Here is a 13,384-nt window from a genome sequence, read left to right as displayed (position 1 = left end):
AAAGAAAGAAAGAGAAGAGGAAAGGAAGGAAGGAAGGAAGGAAGGAAGGAAGGAAGGAAGGAAGGAAGGAAGGAAGGAAGGAAGGAAGGAAGGAAGGAAGGAAGTTAACTCAGTGATTTGCTGAATTTCCCTGGCCTCAACAAAAGGAACGCATTCACAGGGAAATCTGGAGTCCTTTTTGTTCTGATCAACCAACCAACCAAACAGATAAGTACACCGACAAAGCAGTTATGTGATTAAATGTCATTAATGGTTTCTAGAGTTTTGGTACCTTAATTGAAGCTCATTGTCAGCCAATCTCTCAACCCCCACCACTACAAGATACCCCCCCAACTCTTTGACTTTGTGATTACCCTGCGGCCACTGATCGAGGGCTGCTCCATGTCAGGGTGCACACAGGGATGGAAAATGGGTGCCTGCAGGCTTTGGTGCCAATCAGATCAGCAGACATATCAGTGAACTTGACACGTGTCGGATATGTATGTTACATACAACACGAATACACACACACACACACACACACACACACACACACACACACACACACACACACACACACACACACACACACACACACACCACTTTGCTGCTACGTGGCCGGGGGGGAACACTTCATCATCTCACACATTTAGAACTGTTGCCTCAGGCAGCCAACTCCCTTCGCTCGCTCGCACACTCACACACACAAACATGCATACAGTGGGTATAAACATGGGATCCCCATCCTAATAACGTGTCATACTCAGTTTAACAATCTAACACATTTGTATGGACATGTTTGCATATTTGTTTTGAAAATAGGCCACCCTAGTTCATCTCAATCACAGAAATGAGCGGTGATTCCATCAGTGTAGGGACACAAGGAGAAGTCAAGCCTCACGGGATTTGTAGATTACTATCAAATCCACATACTATTTAGTTGAAAAAAATAATAGAATGTATTTTTCATAGCTCACTATAAATGTCAAACAATCTGACTTTTAGATATTGGCTCATCCCAGCTGTCAGCTGACAAAATGGCAACTATCTGTCATTTGGAACTTTGCAATGCTAACAGGCTTGAAGAGTGAATGATGGCATCAGTGACAGGATGCTGATGACCTGCAGGGCCAATGTATGTGCCATATATTACTTTTCCTCACTGTAGCCCATTTGTTGACATGTTTGTTAGTTAAGCCTCTTCTGCAAAAGTTTACGCCTTGAGTCAGCTGTTTTTCAAAGAGCACATGTCTCTGTGCTTATAGTAACCCAAACAGCACTTCCCCCTTTTTCATGTCGCACAATACCTGAAGTTCTTTGTTCTCCACTGTTGTCTAGTAGTTGTCTAGGTCTCCCCAGTGCCATTTATTACTCCATTGTGAACCATTTTACATCTTCAGGGTGGGCTTGTCATAGCTGGTGTGGTTTGCCATTTCATGACCAAATAAAAATCAAATTTGTAACTACCCCCCTCCTCCACTCCAAGCACTCAGTCCAAACCCATGCACCTTTCCCTCTTTTACCAGCCTCCTCGTTCACCCCAATTAAACGTGAGCATTGGCTGGCCCCTATGAAATATCCCCTTTCTCATGACAAATTAAACATTACTATTAAAGATAAAGATTGGACTAAAAGAAACGCTCTCTCGCTCTCTCTCTCTGTCTGTCTATCTGTCTGTCTCTGTCTCTCTGTCTATCTATCTCTCTCTCATTTGGTCTGCTCTAACTTCCACTCCCTCTGTGTCTCTTTCTCTCTTTCTCTTCCTCTGTTTCTCATTAGCGAAAAACAGATTCTCCAGACTGATTTGGTTTATCTGGATGACATTCAGCTCTGCCGTATGCTTTTAAATTTCTTCCATATACATTGTACACTTTGACTTATAACCATGGCTGCCTTGTATATTAGCAAGGCCCATAATAAAGTGGACTCTTCTCAAGTTTTAATTTTTGATATCCAACAGTACAGACCCATCTCACTGCAATAGTGTATTCCCATTATCAAAATTGAAATGCTGAATGAGCAAATTGTGCTCATGGGAAAGAAGTTTGGTTGATTGTTTAACTGACTTGTTGACTGATTTTTTATTTTATTTTATTTTTTTGGAGATACTTTATTGATCATTTAACCCATCCTAGCTGTGTAGCTAGGAGCAGTGGGCAGCCGCCGTACAGTGCCCGGGGACCAACTCCAGTTCATCTTGCCATGCCTCAGTCAAGGGCACAGACAGGAGTATTAACCCTAACATGCATGTCTTTTTGATGGTGGGGGAAACCGGAGCACCCGGAGAAGACCGGACACCCACCGCAGACACGGGAAGAACATGCAAACTCCACACAGAGGGCGACCTGGGATGACCCCCAAGGTTAGACAACCCCAGGGTTCAAACCCAGGACCTTCTTGCCGTGAGGCGACAGCGCTAACCACTGCACCACCGTGACGCCATTGACTTCCTTTCAATCGGGACAACATTAGAATAAGATTAAAGTTTAAATCTGGTATTTTCTCCATTGATAAATTGTTATTGTAGCCATCTTTTATCCATCTTGACAATGAAGTCAGGTTATATAATTGTAACTGGTATCTTTACCATGGTCTGAGACACTTACCATATACTGTTGTTAAAATCTTTGACCAGCTAGGACAAACACTGGTGCAGCAGCAAACACATTCCTATGAAAGTAGGAAAACGTACTGAAACATGATGTGACAATGCTTCTATTGGACAGGTAATCTACCAATTCTACAATCAATATTACAGTAAATCAATGCTCCCATATAGTTTGATGTACCTTGTAATACATTAAATTGCCTTTTTTTAGGTTTGGTCCAAGGATGCCATTTTTAAAAAAGATTAGAACTGAGTTGATGACACACAAGTGACAATGGCTGCTACACCTTGTTTGTAGTTCTTGCTGCCACAGGGTGGGACAGATTGTGGAAATCATAGAGTTCAGCTTTGAACCCACCGATTGTAAAAAAAAAACAAAAAAAAAAACAAAACAGTCGGTATTGCAATAGCTGATGCCAAAGAGCTCACACAATGGATGTAACAAAAAGGCCTGTATTCCTGGTATGATCGTGGGATCCCTATCGTCTTATGACTAAGCCTGCAATAGGGTGCAGCGGATGACACTTTTTATCACCTATTGGCACTTGTAAATTTCATCAGGAAATGGTCAGCAGCATGTGGTCAGTGAGGCTCGATAAATACACTGTCTGGTGCAAATATGGGCTCAATATTTCCTGAGGTTTTGAACCAGTGACATACAATCATAAAGACTTATTGGACCACTCATTCAAAATTGTCAGCCAGACTGCAACATAAAAGCCCCAACCCTGACCTCGCCACCTATGGCTCCATTCCTGCGTTTCACAGCACTTTGAAAAATCAAATGCATATTTCACATATCCACACTATTGCCAGCTAAAATACAGCGACACACCCCTTCCAACACCATTATTACGTGTACTAAATCACAGATGGTCATATGGACTAACTGGCAAGACCCACCTGGACCAGACTAGTGGAAGTAGTTGTCATACCTGTAAGCAAAAAAACAAACACAGACACATGCCAGTCACTCATGCAAACATTTCCACTGAAAAACCCTTATACATACAAAAATTCCTCCAGTACAGCACAAAAATGCACAGACACAACACACATTTGCACAAATCTAAACACACACACAACTCGCACTTCACGGGATGAGAACCAGAGGTCCATAAGTGACATTTTGGGTGAGATGGAAATATATACATATCAAATTATAGCTCTTGATGAGCTCTTTCTACTGCCAAAAGGACACATTAATTCTTGATCAATTTGGAGTTATTTATCAAAAACCAAAGGATTAACACTGAACACACTGAACCAGTTGGCGCAAGCATAAGCACAAGCACAAGTATGAGGGCCATAAGCGCACTTATGCCCTTTTGGCATAAGTGCCCACAGGCTTTACCCACAAAAGGGTAAAGGCTGTGAAATGCACATGAGTCAGAATTGCTGACACCACATGTAAGCTACGTACATCAATCAACAGAAGAAACAATTTTTACTGATGAAAAAAATATTATTATTATTATTATTATTTCAAAATGATGATGGAATAAATGAAAACATCCAAAACAAAACCAAAGACACAGAGGGAGAAACAGTTCACTGACAGAAAATCAAATGGATGCACTACACAAAAGAAGATCCAAAAGATATTCAGTTCAATTATGAACTATTTGACCAAGCATTTAGAATGTTTAAAGTTGGAAAAAAGGTGACCAGAGGTTCTCATGAAATGAGACCTAAGAAGTTACACACATGTCCACCTGGGACCACTGCTGTGACAAAGATTTACACTGTACACGAATGGCAATATACCCCACTCCTACGTGAACTTCCACCAGGCTTTACAAGTTAGTGACTCAGAGTAGGCTACTATCTCATTTCCAATTCCATCTGAAACTTTCAACTTACTTATGCCTACCACCCCTCTTGGAGTATAGGCCATCGACAAGGGACTTCCAGAGTTCTCGGTGATTACATTTCTTTTCTATCTGATACCAGATGTATCCCAGTCTCTTGATGTCTGCCTGGAGAGCCCATCACCAGCTGTCCTTTGGCCTGCCTCTTTTCCTCTTCCCTTAAGAGTTCCATGTCAAAGCTTGTCTGGTGGTGGTGTTTTACACTGGTTTTTTGGTGTTTACCCAATCCATCTCCATCTTGTTCAATTTCATTCGCTGCTGGTTATTGTTGTGTCCTTGTCCACAGATCATTATTCCGCTTCCGCCTCCCGTGTGGGAAGATGGCGGCGTGAATTCACGTTTGCAGCGGCCTAACCCGGTACCATCCATGCAGTGTCTTTGTCCACATCTGTGTCTAAGTTTGTCTTCGTTTGATGGCTGGGAAAGCTGGTGCTGGATTGGGTGGGAGACCTTGGTCATTGCGTCCTGTGGGCCCAGGGACCACAGCCATGCCTGGAGCTGCGCCCAAAGAGGAAACACCAAGGGTGGTCTGACAGGATGCTGAAGCAGGGCAGGCTAAGCTAACTGCTAATCCATGCAGACCGGCAGTTCCGACAATCATCCTGGTGTTCGCTCTCTCGGACAGTGAAAAAAAAAGTTTTGATATGTTGGATATATGTGTTTTGGGCGACACAGTGGCGCAGTGGTTAGCGCAGTTGCCTCACAGCAAGAAAGTCCTAGGTTTGAGCCCCGAGGTAGTCCAACCTTGGGGGTTGTCCTGGGTCGTCCTCTGTGTGGAGTTTGCATGTTCTCCCCGTACCTGCGTGGGTTTCCTCCGGGTGCTCCTGCTTCCTCCCACAGTCCAAAGACATGTAGGTCAGGTGAACTGACCATACTAAATTGCCCCTAGGTATGAATGTGTGTGTGTGTAGGGGGGGGGCGCCTGTGTGATCGCCTGGCGGCCTGTCCAGGGTGTCTCAATGCCTGCTGCCCAATGACTGCTGGGATAGGCTCCAGTATCCCCACGACCCTGAAAGCAGGTTAAGCGATTCGGATAATGGATGGATGGATGGATATATGTGTTTTTTGTAGTTTTCTTGTAGTTTGGATGTGTTTTTGTCTTTGTGTTGCACTGCTGTGGGCTGGGGGAAATTACATTTTGTTTCATTTTATGTACACAAGTGCATGAAATGACAAATAAATGTTTGTGATTCCTGATTATTGCTGATCTTTTCTGGCAAATGGATATTAAGAATTCTTCTTAGGCAGGCGTTGATAAATGTTTGCACGTTATTGATTGTGGTCTTCGTCATTCTCCAGGTCTTGGCATCATAAAGCAGCACTGATTTTACATTGGAGTTAAAGATTCTTATTTTTGTTTATTGCTGTATCACTCTAGAGCGCCATTATGTTCTTGAGCTGTAAAAAAGTTGTCCTTGCCTTGCCTATTCTTGCTTTGACATCTGCATCTGTACCTCCCTGTTTGTCAGTGATACTCCCCAAGTAGGTAAAGGAGTCTACTTCTTTGAGCCTGCTTCCTTCATGTGTGATTGGTTCAACATGGGTTGCATTCATCCTCATGATCTTCATCTTTCCTTTATGGATGTTATGTCCTACTTTTGAGGAGGTAGCTGCAAATGTTGCGGTCTTATACTGCATTTGATGGTGGCTGTGTGATAGTAGTGCCAAGTTGTCTTTAATATCTGGATCACCCAGCTGTGTCCACAATGTCCACTGGATTCAGTTCGTTCTTTGTTCAGTTGTTCTCATTACCCAGTCGATGGCTAGTCAAAATAAGAATGGAGATAATAGGCAACCCTGTCTGACTCCACTAGTCTTGATATCAAACTGGTTTGTAACCTGTCCTTCGTGTGTTGTTCTATGGGTCATTCCAGCATAGCTATTTTTTGATAATGTTCACTAGCTTAGCGGGCACTACATAATGTCTCAAACACTTCCAGAGTGTCTCCCTGTTCACACTGTCAAACACTTTTTCTTCACTGACAAAGTCAACATACGTCCAGATAGATGTTGATGAAGTCCACTCTAATGATTGCTCGGTGAAACTTGGAACTTTCATGCTCTCTATGAAATACATTGTTTTTGCTATGTTGTTATAACCTACATTTGCTGTAGCTTATTTCATAGTTCCAATGTTCTGTAGTTGGTAATATGGCTAAATGTTAGTAATTAGTTATTAATCTTTATTAGACTTAGATGCCATTAATTCAGTATCATTCAGTATTTGCTATCATATTCTTTTTATTTTTATTTTTTATTATTACAAAGACATCTGTAACAGCTTTTCAACTGTCCATCTGGTCAAGTGACAGGATTTACTATTTATTATTTGAGCCAAATTAATAAAATTCAATGAACTAATTTGATGTAAGGATTTTTATGTGATGTTTATTTTATCACAATGGATTATTGTGTCTTTTAAACTCATGAATGTAATGCTTTGTTCTTATTATCACCAGATGTGCCCATGTTTTTATATTTGAAATGGAATGAAACATAGGTGCCAAAATGACGCATGTGACTTTTTTCAAATTTAAATATTCAAATTTAAATATTTTTTGAAAAAATGATAAAATATTGTTATTTAAGTATACTGTGATACATGTGTGTATTAAATTTTATAATTAAAGATTGAAATCAGTATACAGTCAGATCAAACTATGGCTATTTTTATTGTAGTTTATTTATTTTTTGGTCCTGTAGAGTTAGTGAAATGTCACTTACACCCCTTTGGTTCTAAGCAATCGACTTGTGCTGAACACACACATATGTATACTAAACACACACACACACACACACACACACACACACACACACACACACACACACACACACGCACTTCTGGTTAAAAGCCAGCATGTGTGTCTTGTAGGTGTGAGAGGTGTTTTTTAAACCTAATGGAGTGTTTACTGCCATGTTTATTAGTTTTAAACATGTCATAAACAGAGCTAATGGGGTCAGATCTGCATGTCTGGGGTCACTGCTGATCCTAGCGTGTGTGTGTGTGTGTGTGTGTGTGTGTGTGTGTGTGTGTGTGTGTATCTCATTGGGGCATGTATCCATGTGTATCTGTCAGTGTGTAGGAGAGAGAAGGAGAGGGAAAAAGGGAAAGGGGAAGAGAAAGAGAGAGATAGCCACAGCTCAGGTTATTCACTTAGTGTATTCAGTTTCTACCATGTGTACATCATATATCACATGCATTGTAAATTGTGAAGTGGGAAATATTGACTACCTGCTAAATGTCAGATATTGGCATTTACAAGAATGATTATGAGAGTGCAGGTATAGACGGTATCATACTGCAATAACATCCAAGGTCAAAGTTCAGAGTGCCATTGGTTACACAAATTGCACAATTACTGTAAATAGGTTAAAAGTTTTTAGTTTTCTTAGCCATAAGGGAACTAGCTTATGAGGAATAACAAAGGTATCAAGATACTACACTTTCTGAACCATGTTGCTCCCATTTTCTTTTCACACCTGGACTTGTGGTGTGTGTGTGTGTGTGTGTGTGTGTGTGTGTGTGTGTGTGTGTGTGTGTGTGTGTGTGTTTGTGTGTGTGTGTGTGCACGCGCACGCATACTAGAGGTCTGCGTTTGTACATGTATGCATCTGCATGTGTTCACCTTTGTGTTTTGGCTTCACCAACATATAGCCAGCATCCAGCATACGCACATGCATTTCTGCATCATACACGTGTTCCTTTGCCAGTTCTGTTGTGTGTCTAGATGTGAACACAAATTGGCCAACGTGAGTGTCAGTATGCCTGAGTCATTAGGACACATTAATGGTGATTTCATTGGGGCTGATGCAAGCATCTCCGTCTTTTCCTAAATGAGAGGGGACGAAATGACAGCAGCATTGCTGGCTGCTGCAGACTCATGTGTTCACATAACAGAGGATCTGTCCTCAGAAAGCAGGAAAAAAAATAGTTACAGCTGAAGAAACAAGATTGGGTTGGGTTTATTTCATCTCTAGATAACAGAATTGCAGTGTGACAAACTCAAGGCCCAAGGCAACATTAATTGCATTAATTTGCTCTGACAATCACACAACAGGAAAAAGAAAAGAGAAGGGAGGTAGTGTGTGTGTGTGTGTGTGTGTGTGTGTGTGTGTGTGTGTGTGTGTGTGTGTGTGTGTGTGTGTAAACAGTAAATCTGTCTGTGTGTATTTGTGTGTTTGATACAGAGCTCTACTTGTCATTTTTCAAAAGTGATGAAATTAGCAACAAGAGTTCTCTCTAGCTATAATCAATCATTACGCTCACTACCGTGCCACCCAATATCTCTGAAACCATATTTCCTCCACTTGAGGACAAAATGCTTCTTGATTGTGTGGCACACTTGTCTATAAATATATCAGACAGTCCAGTCGCTCCCTACAGTATTGGGTTTGAGGATTTTTTTTTCCTCAGAATGTGATTTAAGGTGTGTGTGTGTGTGTGTGTGTGTGTGTGTGTGTGTGTGTGTGTGTGTGTGTGTGTGTGTGTGTGTGTGTGTGTGTGTGTGTGTGTATGTGTGTGTGTGTGTTGTTGCACGTGTCAAGGAAATGGCGCCAAAAGAACAAAGGGAGTTTTGTGTGCATATGTGTGTGTGTGTGTGTGTGTGTGTGTGTGTGTGTGTGTGTGTGTGTGTGTGTGTGTGTGTGTGTGTGGTGAGTATACTTGGGTTTTTTAAAGAATAAACATTTGTTTCTTCTCTCCCAGACAAAGATATTCAGTGTAGCCACGACCAGAGTAAAGCGAGGCCTTTGCTTGCCACAGAGCTGTGCTGTTAACGGTTGACCAGCACAGACTTCTGCATTTTTCCTGTATTAAAGATCTTGTTTATAAAATAGAAATGTTCGTTTTGTTTTTGTTTTTTTGTTGTTTTTTGGTTCTAAATCTATGAGACATTTTAAAGCCATTTTAATATACACTCACCGGCCACTTTATTAGGCACACCTGTCCAACTGCTCGTTAACGCAAATTTCTAATCAGCCAATCACATGGCAGCAACTCAATGCATTTAGGCATGTAGACATGGTCAAGACGATCTGCTGCAGTTCAAACCGAGCATCAGAATGGGGAAGAAAGGTGATTTAAGTGACTTTGAACGTGGCATGGTTGTTGGTGCCAGACGGGCTGGTCTGAGTATTTCAGAAACTGCTGATCTACTGGGATTTTCACGCACAACCATCTCTAGGGTTTACAGAGAATGGTCCGAAAAAGAGAAAATATCCAGTGAGCGGCAGTTCTGTGGGCAAAAATGCCTTGTTGATGCCAGAGGTCACAGGAGAATGGCCAGACTAGTTCGAGCTGATAGAAAGGCAACAGTAACTCAAATAACCACTCATTACAACCGAGGTATGCAGAAGAGCATCTCTGAACGCACAACACGTCGAACCTTGAGGCAGATGGGCTACAGCAGCAGAAGACCACACCGGGTGCCACTCCTGTCAGCTAAGAACAGGAAACTGAGGCTACAATTCGCACAGGCTCACCAAAATTGGACAATAGAAGATTGGAAAAACGTTGCCTGGTCTGATGAGTCTCGATTTCTGCTGCGACATTCGGATGGTAGGGTCAGAATTTGGCGTCAACAACATGAAAGCATGGATCCATCCTGCATTGTATCAACGGTTCAGGCTGGTGGTGGTGGTGTAATGGTGTGGGGGATATTTTCTTGGCACACTTTGGGCCCCTTAGTACCAATTGAGCATCGTGTCAACGCCACAGCCTACCTGAGTATTGTTGCTGACCATGTCCATCCCTTTATGACCACAGTGTTCCCATCTTCTGATGGCTACTTCCAGCAGGATAACGCGCCATGTCATAAAGCTCGAATCATCTCAGACTGGTTTCTTGAACATGACAATGAGTTCACTGTACTCAAATGGCCTCCACAGTTACCAGATCTCAATCCAATAGAGCACCTTTGGGATGTGGTGGACCGGGAGATTCGCATCATGGATGTGCAGCCGACAAATCTGCAGCAACTGCGTGATGCTATCATGTCAATATGGACCAAACTCTCTGAGGAATGTTTCCAGTACCTTGTTGAATCTATGCCACGAAGGATTAAGGCAGTTCTGAAAGCAAAAGGGGGTCCAACCACGGTAATAGCAAGGTGTACCTAATAAAGTGGCCAGTGAGTGTATGTATGTATGTATAATATGTAGTGAGTGCAATCAAATTCTGTGTTCATTTAGATATTAACTCACCAAAACTGAAAAAAAACTCAATAGCAGCCAAAAAAAGATGGTTAGAGGGTTAGGGTTAGGGTTAGTGCTTAGGGTGTCTTGAAAAGCACTATAAAAATGTAATGATTATTATTATTATTAAAACTAAGAAAAAAAACAAAAAACTCAATACCAGCCAAAAAAGATGGTTAGCTAATGTTTCAAATCTATATTAGGCTATATTGCTAGGCATAATCTCTTGATTATAAAGTGATGAAGAAATAAAAGATGGGTTGATCATTTGTGCTCTTTGTCAGTTATAATGTTGTAATGTTATTATGTATTTCCGCAGTTTGTGACACAAAGCAGAGCTGAAAAGCCTCGTAGTTGTTTGAAAAATTACTTTAGCTACAGCTCATGGCCAGTTCTAAGGAATATTATGTTGGTGACTGGTGATATGACACGTGTATATGAGGTTGTCTGCAAGATCACACTTCATTGAGCACAGTTGAAACTTTTACCATCCCACTTCTGACATCAACGTGGCAAAACTTTAAAATACAGTTTCTCATTAGACATAGTTTACTGCTTGTCAGCATTTCAGAATGCTTGAAACTCAGTTAATTGTGGTTATTTTGCCTTAACCCTATGAGCCCTAGGCTATTTTCAGACTATTTTCACTACCTTTATGTTTAAGCGCTTATCTTGATCATTATATGGCTAGCCATACATGCTGTATCTTTTTTTTTCTTTTTTTTTTGTCAAAACAGTTAAGACTATCCAGATCTTCCGTCATTTGATATGGTAATATTTGCAGATTTTTTTATATTAGCCTTATTGTCAAGTTAAAAAAAAACATTGCATCTGATGAAATTATGTTTTTATCTCACCATAAAATGCTGACAGTAGAGATGTCTTTTCATAATTGTGTAGGGGAGATTATCTGTAATCTGGAAATATCAGAACCATGATGGTGGGATTCACTTGCAACGACCACACCATCAACAAGATGCTTTTTTTTTAATTGTGTTCTCTGTAAGGTGTCCTTGAGTGCTCTGAAAGGCGCCCACAAACAAAATGTATTATTATCATTATTATTATTATTTCAATGATTGAAGATTGATGTATGTAGTAGGTCTTGTAGTTCTAAAGCTTACCTCCCGCGTTGTAGGGAATATTCGTGGGGAGTCCACCGTAGCGACCGGGCAACGACGGACCGCCTCAGGACCCTATGAAGGAGAGGAAAGTGAAGAGACATAGAAATAGTGTGTGTGTGTGGGGGGGGGGGGGCGTGAAGAAAACGAGAGCGGAATGGGAGGAGTGGGTTAGGTGGGTATTTAGGAATGCCAGAAGTGCCAGTTGAGGTGTGGTCCTGCTCCTAAAACTCGCTAGATAAGTTTCAATTCACTAGCAAGGATCACACCATCAACGAGATGCGTTTAAATTATTTACTAAAGAAAAAGTATTGATGCGTGTAGTTCTTGTAGTTCTTCCGCTTACTGACTGCATTGTGGAGAAGCTTTGTAGGGAACCCATCGTAGCACCCGAGCAACAGCAGACCCCCAAAACCTCCAGTTACTTGGGGTAAGATTGAGTGGATCTGGGGCCTTTGAGATCTGACCGGATGTAGCGATGATAGGTTTTGGAGGTATAATGGCCCATGCGTTGTATGAAGTGTTCTGGGAAGCCACTGCGAGAGGCTGAAGTGGCAGATCCTATCTTGAAGGAGTGTCCAGAGTAATGAACGGGAGAAATGCGGAAGTGATGGCGGAACCGGAATCAAATTGTCAATATTCTGTGATGAAAAGAAGGTCTATCGATGTTATACTCTGAGATTTCTGGAATAACAGGTAGTTTGTGAGGGTCTCGAAAGATTTTCAGCAGTGATTGGACTTTGAAGTAAAAGATGGGTGTAGGCTGACCTGACTAGATTGATTGGGTTTTTTTTTGTATTAATGGTGTCATCTGAGAAACGAGAAGCCTGAAATGCAAGCATAGTGGCATGGGTCAAAGTAAATGGTTTAGTTGGTGAAGTCAGAGCATCTGAGGAAACCAAAGGAAAAAAAGAAAAAAAAGAAGCAAGATCATGGGTTCAAGAGTTCGAGCAATGTGAGGAGTGCCGTATTCGGAGTATATGTCTGAGTATGTCTGAGTATATGAGGATGGACTTGCGGGACCATTCATGACCCCACATAATAGTTATGGCTATTATAGGGTATAGTTCAAAGAGTGCGCAAGAAGTGACCTGTCATTCATTTGTAAGCTCTGGGGATCATTTTGCTGTAAATCATCTTCCATCGTAGAAATCCCCGAAACCAGCAGAAGGAGCAACATCAGTGTATAGATGGATAACATGTGGGTGCGTCAGTTGGTCATCGTAGAGGAAGGTAATTATTTTCCAATTGGCAAGAAGGTTGAGCCAAAGACGGAGTTCGGCACAGATTGAACTGTCCAATGAGATGGAAGTCAAGGGGGATGGAACGGAAGAAGTGATAGATAGCAAGTGAGAGATAAAGGCTCGCCCTTAGAACATGATACATAGGGCCAAGTCGAGGTGGCCTAGGAGGGACAGAAGTTGGTGTTTGGTGCGGCACGGATTGAGAAGGAAATTGGGGATCAAAAAGCTTATTCGGTTGAGCTTTTCGACCAGGAGTAAAGCCTGGTACAGATGTGTCAAGAGTGATTCCGAGGAACTTGAGGGATGTGGAGGGGTCCTCTGTTCTCTCTGCAGATAGTGGAACCCCAAGGTAGGAGAAAACTGAAGTCA

The sequence above is a fragment of the Lampris incognitus genome, chromosome 4 (assembly GCF_029633865.1).
Source record: "Lampris incognitus isolate fLamInc1 chromosome 4, fLamInc1.hap2, whole genome shotgun sequence".
Taxonomy (NCBI): Eukaryota; Metazoa; Chordata; class Actinopteri; order Lampriformes; family Lampridae; genus Lampris; species Lampris incognitus.
Note: the sequence above shows the minus strand (reverse complement) of the source record.